Below are 12,142 nucleotides of genomic sequence, written 5' to 3'. Positions count from 1 at the left end.
GTCGCATAGTGCTCAGAGCCATTTGAACCATTTCGTGTCTCATGGTGGTGCTGCAGATCTCAAGCATCATATGGAATCAGAGAAACACAGGAAGAATCTTCGATCGGCAGGTTCCTCGTAAAAAATGACGAGATATTTTGTAACTTCAAATACACAGGAACAGAAAAACGTAGCTGCAGCAGAAGGAACCCTGTCATTCCATGTAGTTAAACACCACCAAAGCTATCGTTCTAATGACTGCAGTGTTCAAGTAAACAAAAAAAAAATTGCCTGATGATAAGATTGCAGGAAATGTTTCGTGTGGAAGAACAAAGTGTGAAGCAATTATCAACAATGTTATAGCTCCGTATTCCCAGAAACAGGTAATAGCTGCTGTAAACAGTGCAAAATACTTTTCAATATCTACTGATGCTAGCAACCATGGGCATCAGAAAATTTTTCCTGTGATAGTTCAGTATTTTTCTGTAAGTGAGGGTGGACTGCAGACGAAATTGCTTGATCTTGATGAATTGCAGAACGAAAAGACCGAAACAATTTCCAATTATCTTTCTCATATTATACAGTCATTCAGTATCATCTCAAAGTGTGTTGCATTTGGTGCAGACAATACTAACTGTAATTTTGGGGTGTTAATGAAGAAAGAGAGTAATAATGTTTTCACACATCTGAAAGAAAAATTAAACTCTAATATTGTTGGCATAGGTTGTCCAGCACATGTTGTTCATAACACACTTCAAAGTGCTTGTGATGTTTTACCTGTTGACATTGACTGCATTGTCATGAAGTTGTACAACCATTTTCATATTTTTTCTATTCGTGTTGCAGAACTCACTGAATTCTGTGATTTTGTTGGTGTCACTTACAAAAATTTACTTTCCTTTTCCAAAACAAGGTGGCTTTCATTGTTGTCAGCCATAGAAAGGATCTTGAAAATGTATGAACCTTTGAAATCTTACTTTTTGTCACAGTCTAACTCAAAGTGCTCTGCAATCTTAAAGAGTTTTTTCAGTGATCCCATAAACGAATATTATTTACTTTTTGAGCATTCACAAATGAGTATTTTCCAACAATCCATTCTGAGCATTGAGAAACAGAATAATTCCATATGTGAAGTATTGGCAGTCTTAAATAAAGCTTTGACAAGTCTAAATTCAAGGAAACATGAACATTTTGTACCACTAAGTGTAAAAAAACTGCTGAATGATTGTGATGACCAGTCTGTTAAGAAATTTGACATAGCAGTATCAACGTTTTACGATGCTTCAATAGACTATTTATCCTCATGGTTACAGGGAATAGCTGAGTTTTCTGTATTCTCATGGATGATGCTCACAGAACCACCAGAATGGTCAGTAATTGAAAATACTTTAATGTGGCTAAATGAAAAGGGCATTCTAGTAAATGACAGCCTCTTATTTGATGAAATAGTTCATATACAATCATTTGTAAAACAAGTGGAAACAAACAGTGAACAACGGAATCAGCTGATGGCACATGAAAAATGGCGTAGGTTTTTCAGATCTTGCCAGTCTAATGAACAGTTCAGAGAATCGCTTAATATAGCGCAGTACTTCTTTTCACTCCCTGCCCACAATGCAAATGTTGAAAGAGTTTCCAACTTACTATCGTCACAGTGGACAGATGAGAGGAATATATTTATGGAGAGGAGCGTTAAGTGTATTTTACTGACCTGTTTAAACTTCAGTAAATACAGTTGCACTGACTTCTATTCGTACCTGTTAGGCAAACCTGAGTTGCTGAATGAAATTTCATCTTTGAAGAAATATGATTGCAGTGTGGAATCCACAAAACCATAAATTCCTTGTGTTCACTAAGAACTTTTTTGTAGTGATTGTTACTGTATGTCTTTCTACATTCTGTGTTATAAATGTTACATTTCTTAATAAGTAAATTTCTGAAAACTTGAAATGTACTTCTTTCCAGTCTTTCCATTCTTTGTTTGGTTTTGTACACACACATACACACACACACACACACACACAAATATCAGTGAAGGCTATATTTGCAGAGGAAGAAGAAATGTTAGCATTAAAAGTGATATTTAATGAGAAATAAAAATTGTCCCACTTTTTGGCCAAGAAAATGTATGAAAGGCCCACTTTTGTCCGAAGAAAATATGGTCACCCTACTTATTGGGTACTTCCTGTTGACCTAGGATCATGAAATTTGGCAGGAAGTAAGACTTCACAGTACCAGTAAAGGAAAAAAATCTGAAAAATTGTTAATTTGTAATTATGTTACACAAAAAATATTTTTTGACATTTGTTGTCCGTCCGTCTGTCTATGTGTCTGTCCATCTGTTAAGACAATTTTTTCTCACGAACGGGTAGATATATCAAGATGAAAATAATGTGATTACTAAGGTCTACGGTTCCCTGGCGCAGTAAAAAAATTAAGCTTCTAAGTCAAGGCAGTCAAAAGTTACGACAATTTTTATGCTTCGTATTCTGATACTAGCAAACTCAGTCATCAAAACCTGTAGATGACCTATCTATATACGTAATAAATTTTTGCGGAACTTTCAGAGCGCAGACTCTACTCGTACTTATTCAGGTATTTCTTTGTGAAGAAACATGAGAAAACGGATTACACGATTGCTGATTCTGCTTTGTTATTCTCAATTTCAGTCCCAGTGTCATCCATGAGTGTCAGGAAATTAACTTTGAAGCCTTCACAAATAACCAGAATTTCTTTGGGTTTTGTGAGAGGTATTTCTGCTTCGATAGCCGTTGAAGGTTTCACACATTTCTCTCCTGACAGCCAAGCGTGTTTCCTTTAGCATTTCTCTATTTATAGCGCTATGTATGCTCGTAAACCGGTTGCGTTGTAGTTGCAGTTTCTTTAGTTGTTGTGGTCTTCAGTCCACAGACTGGTCTGACGCAGCTCTGCATGGTGCTCTATCCTGTGCTAGCCTCTTCATCTCCGAGTAACTTCTGCAATCTACATCCTTCTGAATCTGGTTAGTGTATTCATCTCTTGGTGACCCTCTACGAGTTTTACCGTCCACGTTTGCCTCCAATACCAAATAGGTGATCCCTTGATGCCTCAGAACGTGCCTTGCCAACCGATCTCTTCTTCTAGTCAAGTTGTGCCACAGATTCCTCTTCTCCCCATTTCTATACAGTACCTCCCAATTAATTACGTGATCTACCCATCTAATCTTCAGCATTCTTCTGTAGCACCACATTTGAAAAGCTTCTATTCTCGTCTTATCCAAACTGTTTATCAACCATGTTTTTCTTCTATACATGGCTACACTCCATACAAATACTTCCAGAAGTGGATTCCTGACACGTAAATCTATACTAGATGTCAACAGATTTCTCTTCTTCAGAAACGCCTTCCTTGCCGTAGCCAGTTACATTTTATACCCTCCCTACTTCGACGGTCATCAATTATTTTGTTTCCCAAATATCAAAACTAATTTGCTACTTTGTATCATTTCCCAATCTAATTCCCTCAGCATCACCTGATTTAATTCAACTACATTCCATTATCCTCGTTTTGGTTTTGTTGATGTTCATCTTATATACTCCTTTCAAGACACTGTCCATTGCGTTCAACTGATCTTCCAAGTCCTTTGATGTCTCTGACAGAAATAAAATGTCATCGGCAAACCTAAAGATTTTTATTTCTTCTTTATGGATTTTAATTCCTACTCCAATTTTTTCTTTTGTTTCCTTTACTGCTTGCTCAATATACAGATCTAATAACACCGGAGATAAGCTACAACCCTGTCTCACGCTCTTTTCAACCACTGCTTCTCTTTCGTGCCTCTCGACTCTTATAAATACCATCTGGTTTCTTTACAAATTGTAAATAGGCTTTCGCTCCCCGTATTTTACGCCTACCACCTTCAGAATTCAAAAAAGAGAGTATTCCAGTCAACATTGTCAAAAGGTTTCTCTAGTCTACAAATGTTATTAACGTAGGTTTTCCGTTGCTTAACCTACCTTCTAAGGTAAGTCAATATTGCATCGCGTGTTCCTAAGTTTCTACGGAATCCAAACTGATCTTCCCCGAGGTCGACTTCTGCCAGTTTTTCCATTCGTCTGTAAGGAATTAGTGTTAGTATTTTGCAACCGAGACTTAGTAAACTGATAGCTCGGTAATTTTCACACCTGTCAGCACCTGCTTTCTTTGGAATTGGAATTATTATATTCTTCTGGAAGTTTTTGTAGAAGTTTATTTTTTCAGACTGTACACCATTGGGGGTCTGTCCCATCGCGAGGTGTTCTGCTAGATAGATGCACTGATGAACCAAAACTTCTGTGTAGTGAGGACTGTACTAGTCTTTGGTAGATTTCCGGAGGTAGCTAGCACTGGATTTCTACGCACAGATCGAACAATACACATAAATTACGGACTAGTGCTTTTTTGGTGCGAGCTGGCTCCGTCAGGTTGAAATCAGTCGAATTTGATGGCCATGACATCAACAAGAATTCACTATCACCCTCTTCAAGCCACCGTAGCCACGGACATTTATCGTGCAGTGGTGTCGAACTGAACCTTAGGTGAATGTCTACGGTAATACAATACTCCCCCATTAGCCTGCAGCCATGTTTCAAGCAGTCGTTCGCCTAGATGACAGATGTATCTGGGCACGAGCATCGAACTGCTGGAGCAAGAAACATGATTCATCCCCTCAGGCACACATTTCCACTGGTCCGTGGTCCAGTCTCAATTATTCCGTGTCCACTGTAATTGTAATTGACGATGTCGTTGGGTCAATAACAGGACACATAGGCGTCGTCCGCTGCGAAGTCTCTCCTGCTTTACAGAATGGGCAAGCCTCCGACATCTACGTTCTGTGACGAGACGTGGATGTCCAGAACTTGACGCCTACTCGGGGTCTTACCGTCCTTCAAACTTCCCGTAGATGCTCACGACATTAGCACGCAAACAGCCGAGTATCTTCGCCGGTTCCAAGATGCTGATTCCAAGGCGCCGGGCCATAATATCCTGCCCTCTGCTAAAGCAGATTTTCCAGCAGCCCAACGTCGCTATGATACCTCATTCGTCTCAGCTTCGCTTATATACTTTCCTTACTGCGCCACGTGTGCACAACGCCAGCACGTGGCATTTGACATTGCGATGGTCTGTGTCCATAACGTTTTGGCTCATCAATTTTTGTATGGTCAGTTATTCTTCTAAACTTCCGGCACAGTTTTCTCTACATGCTCATAACCAGAGTTAAAAGTTAATGTTTCTCATTGCGATACGACGATACTGCCTCTTCATTTAGTTTGCTGAACATCTAAAATTTTTACTTGTTTTTGTTACAATTTGCACATTGGTAAGCACTGATGCTATAGCTACCTCAAGTTCACTGACACCAGTTTGAAGGCTGACGTCGTCAAAGTGTCTAGGTCTATTTATTGTCTTTCTCTATAACATATTTTGATGATGAGAGGGATTCAAGACGATCTGTTCTAGCTGAACTTCAGAAAAGGCAATTACTATTGTTTCACAGGGTGTCTTGCCATGCTTACGACTTACAAAAATCTAACCACTCCAGTCGATGTTTCGTCCAATGATTTCGTGGACTGATGACAGTATGATAAGTAAACATTCATACCACCGAGGTGAAATTTTCTCTGAAGACCTCAGTTACATCAGGGGATGAGACTGGTGGGCGATGGAAAGATCCGGTTATAAGTTTATGCCCACCATTGACACTGAGTCTTGCCCGAACAACATCGCATGTAGCTTCAGTTTTCTACTCTGTACATCTGAATTTTGTTCAGTCGTTGGTAATCGACACAGAAACATCATGTGCCATCCTTCTTCACCAGGACCACAGGAGAGGACCAAGGACTCGTTGAAGGTTCAGCAGCACCTTCTCTACTTCCTCCTAGATTTTCCACTGTTCAGCCTACGACACCCCATACGAGCACTGGCCTATTGGCGGATAGTCCCCATTTTTGTTACGATGTCTTAACATGTCCATTTGGGCTGTCTTTTCTCCACCCCGAATTTGAAAGCACCGAAAAACTGAGACGGAATGGCTATCACCTGCTGACGTTGTTCTTTGCTCAGGCCAGATCGTTTTGGTAGTTCGATAGTAACTTCCTTCTCTACATTGTCGGTTGTGGTAGCGGCGCCCGATTCTTCGTCTGTGACACCAAGCTCCTCTTCCTGGACTGGTTTGGCTGTTCCTCCACACAAGTTGTGGCTGCTCATGACAATTAGTTTTTCAAACTTCTCCTTGACCACCTACAATGCTCGTGATCGCCATTGACATGTAGATTTTTGTTATGAGCATGAGCAGCTTTTTGCAATCGACTGAAGCTCCACAGTTTAACTGGGCTTATCGACTGACGACTGGACCTCATCTCGTTGATAATGATGGGTTGACAAATTCTTCAATGGCTAAAAACCGCCCTGAGCGATCTTTGTTGTATGTACTTCTTGGAACAGCTTCGTCTGTCTTGATCTCCGATCTTGCACGTTTTGTGAATGCTTGTGATGCCTGCCAGAAATCCTATCCCACCATAACGTTACGACTACATTCTGCTAAAGCGACAAATTCGAAAGGCTGCGTTCTGCTGTTAATGGTTATTCTTGCAATACATGTTTCTGTCAGCTGATGGTATATTTACTAATTGTGATCTACAGAATAATTTTTTTTTGTATCACGGAACATAGTCTTCTTTAACTGACGAGAATAAGCATTCAACGTTACAGAAAAAGAATGTCTTGAATCGTCTAGCAGCGGCATAGGTTGCTCGTTGAGATTTCATGACAGCATCTGGACGACGCCAGGCTACATTGTTGCCTGATTCCCCCTCCCACCCATGATATTATGCAGCATTGCTCCGTTTCCCACTCCCATTCCCCCAAATCCTCTATCAAAGTTCAATTGCACTGTATGTGAAATGGAGGGAAATCCGAAAATTCGCAGGAAATTCAAAATGACTTATTTGCTCTGTATGTAAAATAGTGGGATAATCCAAAAATAGTTGGAAAACTCAAACAGTCCAATTGTGGCAAATGTAAAATGGTGGGAAATTCAAAAATCCGAAATGGTCAGTTACCCTATTGGTTGAAAATCTAAGTAGATCACTTGTGCTGAATAGGGAAACCTAGATGGAGGACCCAGGGAAACAGGCCCACCCTGTGTGGTTGTTTGATATTCTCCTCCTAAGTTTCGAAATGACTTGCTCTAAGTTTAAAATTATCTGCTGTTCAAACATTTACAGCAGCAATAGGACATGAACAAATGCATCTTTATTTAAACAAAAATGGGATATGGTCTCTTCTGTGGTCTCTGAATGTGGCGATCGCAAAGTTTGACGCCATCCCCTATCGCCGCCACTCCATCAGCGAGGTCACCATAGACTGCTACGAGTCAGAGAACCGTGCCAGGCCACTGCATCGCATGCATACTGCCGACTCGGTTCACTAATATGTAGTGCAAGATAGTAGTTCCGATTTCCATTGCTTGGTTTAAAATGAACAAGAGCACAAATAAGCATTCCGAAAGGAAATTCAAAATGTCACAGAAGTACATTCATCCTCCTGGGGATAACTTCTACAGTGGCCAAACAGCCAAAAATTAAAGAAAAAAGATAATTTAGGCTCTACGTTAATGAAGTTCAACAAAAAAATTTATGTATGGCATGGTTGGCAGCTATTAATACGGGCAGTAACATGCCTTGTTCATAGCCAAGCCACAGTTCTGCCTTAAACCCAACTAACTTATATGCACCTGACATGTGGATGAAAACTTTACAAGTTGAATCACGATCATCAAAAACATAGCAGATGCATGTGCCCTAAAGAGAAGGATATTTTACGACAGTAGTCGTCTATAACCTACTTGTATACAGCATTTCAACAAGAAAAATCAGTTGGCAGCGTCAAGTGCAGGAACGGGCGCCATCTAGATATTGAACACAGTGATCCAGTGGCATGCAAGAGCACCCAGTCCGTTCTGCTACCTGCAGTCCAAGAGAGAGAGCCACCCTTCATAAACACAGTGCAGCTACATTAGTCACACAGTCCAACTGACCACTAGCAGCTGTGCTCAAGACTAGTGGTTTTTTCTGCTGGCTAAGAGCACAGGGATAGCAGTGGCACCCGACTTGGCAATAGGACTCTAACCCCTGTAAGAGGTTTTCATGCTCATAAAAAATTGGTGCGGGGTGGCACTTCTATCTGCTAGCAGTGTGGAACATCACGATATACTGCAGCCGGCCGCGGTGGTCTCGCGGTTCTAGGCGCGCAGTCCGGAACCGCGCGACTGCTACGGTCGCAGGTTCGAATCCTGCCTCGGGCATGGATGTGTGTGATGTCCTTAGGTTAGTTAGGTTTAAGTAGTTCTAAGTTCTAGGGGACTGATGACCACAGCTGTTAAGTCCCATAGTGCTCAGAGCCATTTGAACCATTTGATATACTGCATACATTCAACAAATCATTGACTTTACGTCGACATCGGTCAATTTTGCGATGAAATCAATGAATATCGCAACAAAATCAATAAATTTCGCATCACACCTGCTCGCTAACGTTACACTTCCGTCTGGGCTAAGCATACGTGTTATGTGTGTAGCAGGGCATTTCTGATTTCGTTAGATATCTGCTGTCGCGCTTAATTCATAAGCACTGCAAACAAACAATTTGGAACTGATCATACTAGCATCTTCTATGCCGTTTCCTTCACAGTATACAACATTTTCGAGAACCATTCCAACAAATCCATTTCATTCGCTTTTCCTAATCTTGTTCTTATGTCACTGTTTTCGTTTTTGCATCAAACCTGCTCCATACCGTTACATTTCACATCATTACGACCCTAGCGCTAAGTCACTCTTTTCGTTCGATATCTGTTGTCGTCCTTACTTCATAAGCACTCCAAGATAACCTCTAGAAGTGTCTTTCTAGAAAGGTGTGTTTTCAACGAGCTTACATGTTTGCACGAGATTTCTAAGTCGCTCTGATGAATAGTGGAAATAAAGTGCAATACCCAATAACAACGCAAATGTATTCAGATGTGGCTTCTTGAACAAGATCACTACAGATTTATATCGTCGTCAGTGGTAGCTAGCATTTTATTTCTGAATCTCTAATGATACTGATGCAGGCAAGAAGTTAAACTCCAGTCATCCTTACTACAAACAACAAATGATACTGAGCCAAATGCATGTGAGTCTACAATGATGTTTACAACGAGCCCAGCATTCAGAAAATTCTTGGTTACCACAATGAAAAGCGAGGCAGGAAGATTCGAAATGAAGGTATGCGAACATCAGTACGGAGATGAACTGATACGAAGAAAGGCAACATTCTAAAACTATAGAAGAGGAAATGGACATACGCAGTATACCGCATACATACAACAAATAAGTCAGTTTTACATCGAAATAAGCGAATTTCGCGTGGAAATCATTGAATTTCATACCAAAGTCATTGAGTTTTGGGTCAAATTCCAGCATATCAATCAATTTTTCCTTCGAAATCTGTCTGTATATTAGTCAGAAAGACGCTACATACAAATAGTGAACTTCACATCGCCCATTCGCTTTTTGTGTGACAGACTCCAACGTCAATAGGGAATACAGCTTGACTTTTTCAATTTTATGTCGAAATCACTGTATTGTACATTGAAAAAAGTTTTCGGGCACTTTGGGTTCAAACTAAGGAAATTGTGGTCACCATAGCAGCATTTTTAAGATCACAGTTTGTAGCTCAGTACGAGCAACGTGTAAGCCTCTTACCTGTATGTGTTGCGAGTAGTTCTAGATCATCATCATCATCATCAGTGTTCTGCCAAAAGGCAGGTTTTCACATGGTAGTTCTCCAGGCTGTCCGGTCTTCTGCCATCCTCTTCAGGTCTGCATAATTTCCTCTTCCCCTTATGTCGTCTATCATCTTGTATCTTCTTCTTCCTTTCAGTATTCTCCCACAAACCAATCCCTCCAAAGCATCTGCTAGCAAGCACTCCCTTCTCAATGAATGTCTCAACCAGTTCTTTTTCCTTTCTCTTACGAACTTCACCAGACATCTTCTCTCACCAACCCTTTCCAATACTCTTACATTACTCACTCTTTCCATCCAGCTTATTCTCTCCATTTTCCTCCACATCCACATCTCAAATGCTTCTAACCTTTTTTCATCCTCTCGTTTCAGCGTCCATGTTTCTTCCCCATATAGTGCCACACTCCAGACAAAACATTTGCCAAGCCTTTTCCTTAGAGCTTTATCTAATTTGCCCCATAAGAGTCTCCTCTTTCTGTTGAATGTCTCCTTCGCTATGGCAAATCGAGTTTTCACCTCCTGGTGACATCTCAAGTCTTCAGTTATTGTGCTTCCAAGATATTTAAATGCACTTACTTGGCTAATGGTAGATTGTCCTATTTTAATATTGGACAGTCTGCGTCTTTTACTGTACCACAATCTTTGTTTTTTTGTGTTTATTTGCATCCGAATTCCACCTTAGAGTTCTAGGTACGACAGAGTAAATCCTTCGATTGATGAAAGCCGTGCCATGCTCTGTACTAGATGAATGGTGATAAGTGTCATATGTTTGCAGTTATAGGTAAGTGGTGGCACCATACACTCTTTTGGAAACGTGCGGCCAGTTAATCATTAGACACAGACAAGGCACGTCTCCACAATACTTTTAGTTCATTTTTGCCGTATTCAGCTGAGGTTCCTTAAACACGACTTTGGTGTTAAAAGTCTCTTGCTAACCAAAGGTTTTGGATGGAGACGACATCGAGGATCTGCCGTTGCAACTGACACAGCACTACTATACATGACAACTTGGTGCTGTAGGCACATCAAACACGCTAGCAAAGCAGTACTACAGAAGATCCTTCTGGATGCATCTAGCATTGCATGTTTAACACACAATTCCATTAAATGGTGGATGCTGAGATAACGACCAATAACGTTCCAGATGCTTTCACATCAGATAAATGTAACGGTAAGACATCAGTGCTGGTGCTCCTCTAGCCACTGGAATATGACTCATATGTCTTACGCCACAAACAGTTATAAGGGCACTTGTGCAGGAGGTATTTTGCTGGTCAAGATTGTGAGGATCAGGAGGAGTGATGTGAAATTGTTGTGCGCGTGGATTTGGAGGAAATTCAGCTAATTTGTTAAGTTGTGAGACATTGAAATATGTTCAGCTATAGTTAGATTTTGAAATATTTCCAACAATCATCGAACTGAGAGTTATTCCATATCTTATGGAGTTTCATTTTTGAAGGCTTCTCTGAAATTTGTTGGATGAATTTCATACTTTGAATATTTTTTATGAAGCAAAGTATATTGGAAACTGAACAATTCGTGCAGAGACCACATAACGCCTCACATCTATATGTTACATCGAACTTGCAACACAATACCTGTGTTACAGTAAAGATTGTGACAAAATTGTAACAAATGACCACATGTCAGAGAAAAATTGTAACGAAATGCCCCAAGTTACAGAAAAATTGCAATAAAATGTCCTATGTTACAGCAAAAATTATAACTAATTACTCTGTCTTACAATTTAATTGCAACAAAATGCCCCATGTTACAGTGAAATTGTAAAACGAAGCACCATGGTACAGCAAAATACTAACAAATCAACCCATGTTACTTTAAAATGGTAACAAACTTCCTATGTTACAGTGAATCTATAACGAATTACCCCATGTTACAGTGCAATTGTAACAAATTGCCTCCTGTTAAAGAAAATTATGACCAATACCTAATAGACCTCTATGTTACAGTAAAATTCATTAGACACCTACAAGTTGTAGAGATCAGTGAGAGCTTTAGGGCAGACCCAACATGACAAGTTGGTACTAGTTCTGTGTCACCCAAATACTGATCTTGTTGATGTAGTACTATTAGTAGAAGCAGTGTCATAGCTTTTACAAGTGTACAGACATTTACATTTGCAGTGGTATTACGAAGGATGTCTTAGCTGCAACCAAGTTGTTTCTTACTGAGTTTATATACACTACTGGCCATTAAAATTGCTACACCAAGAAGAAATGCAGATGATAAACGGATATTCATTGAACAAATATATTATACTAGAACTGACATGTGCTTACATTTTCACGCAATATGGGTGCATGGATCCTGAGAAATCAGTACCCAGAACAACCACCTCTGG

This window comes from Schistocerca cancellata, chromosome 6 (genome assembly GCF_023864275.1).
Source record: "Schistocerca cancellata isolate TAMUIC-IGC-003103 chromosome 6, iqSchCanc2.1, whole genome shotgun sequence".
NCBI lineage: Eukaryota > Metazoa > Arthropoda > Insecta > Orthoptera > Acrididae > Schistocerca > Schistocerca cancellata.
The sequence above is the reverse complement of the archived record's forward strand: the minus strand, read 5'-3'. Positions refer to the sequence as shown.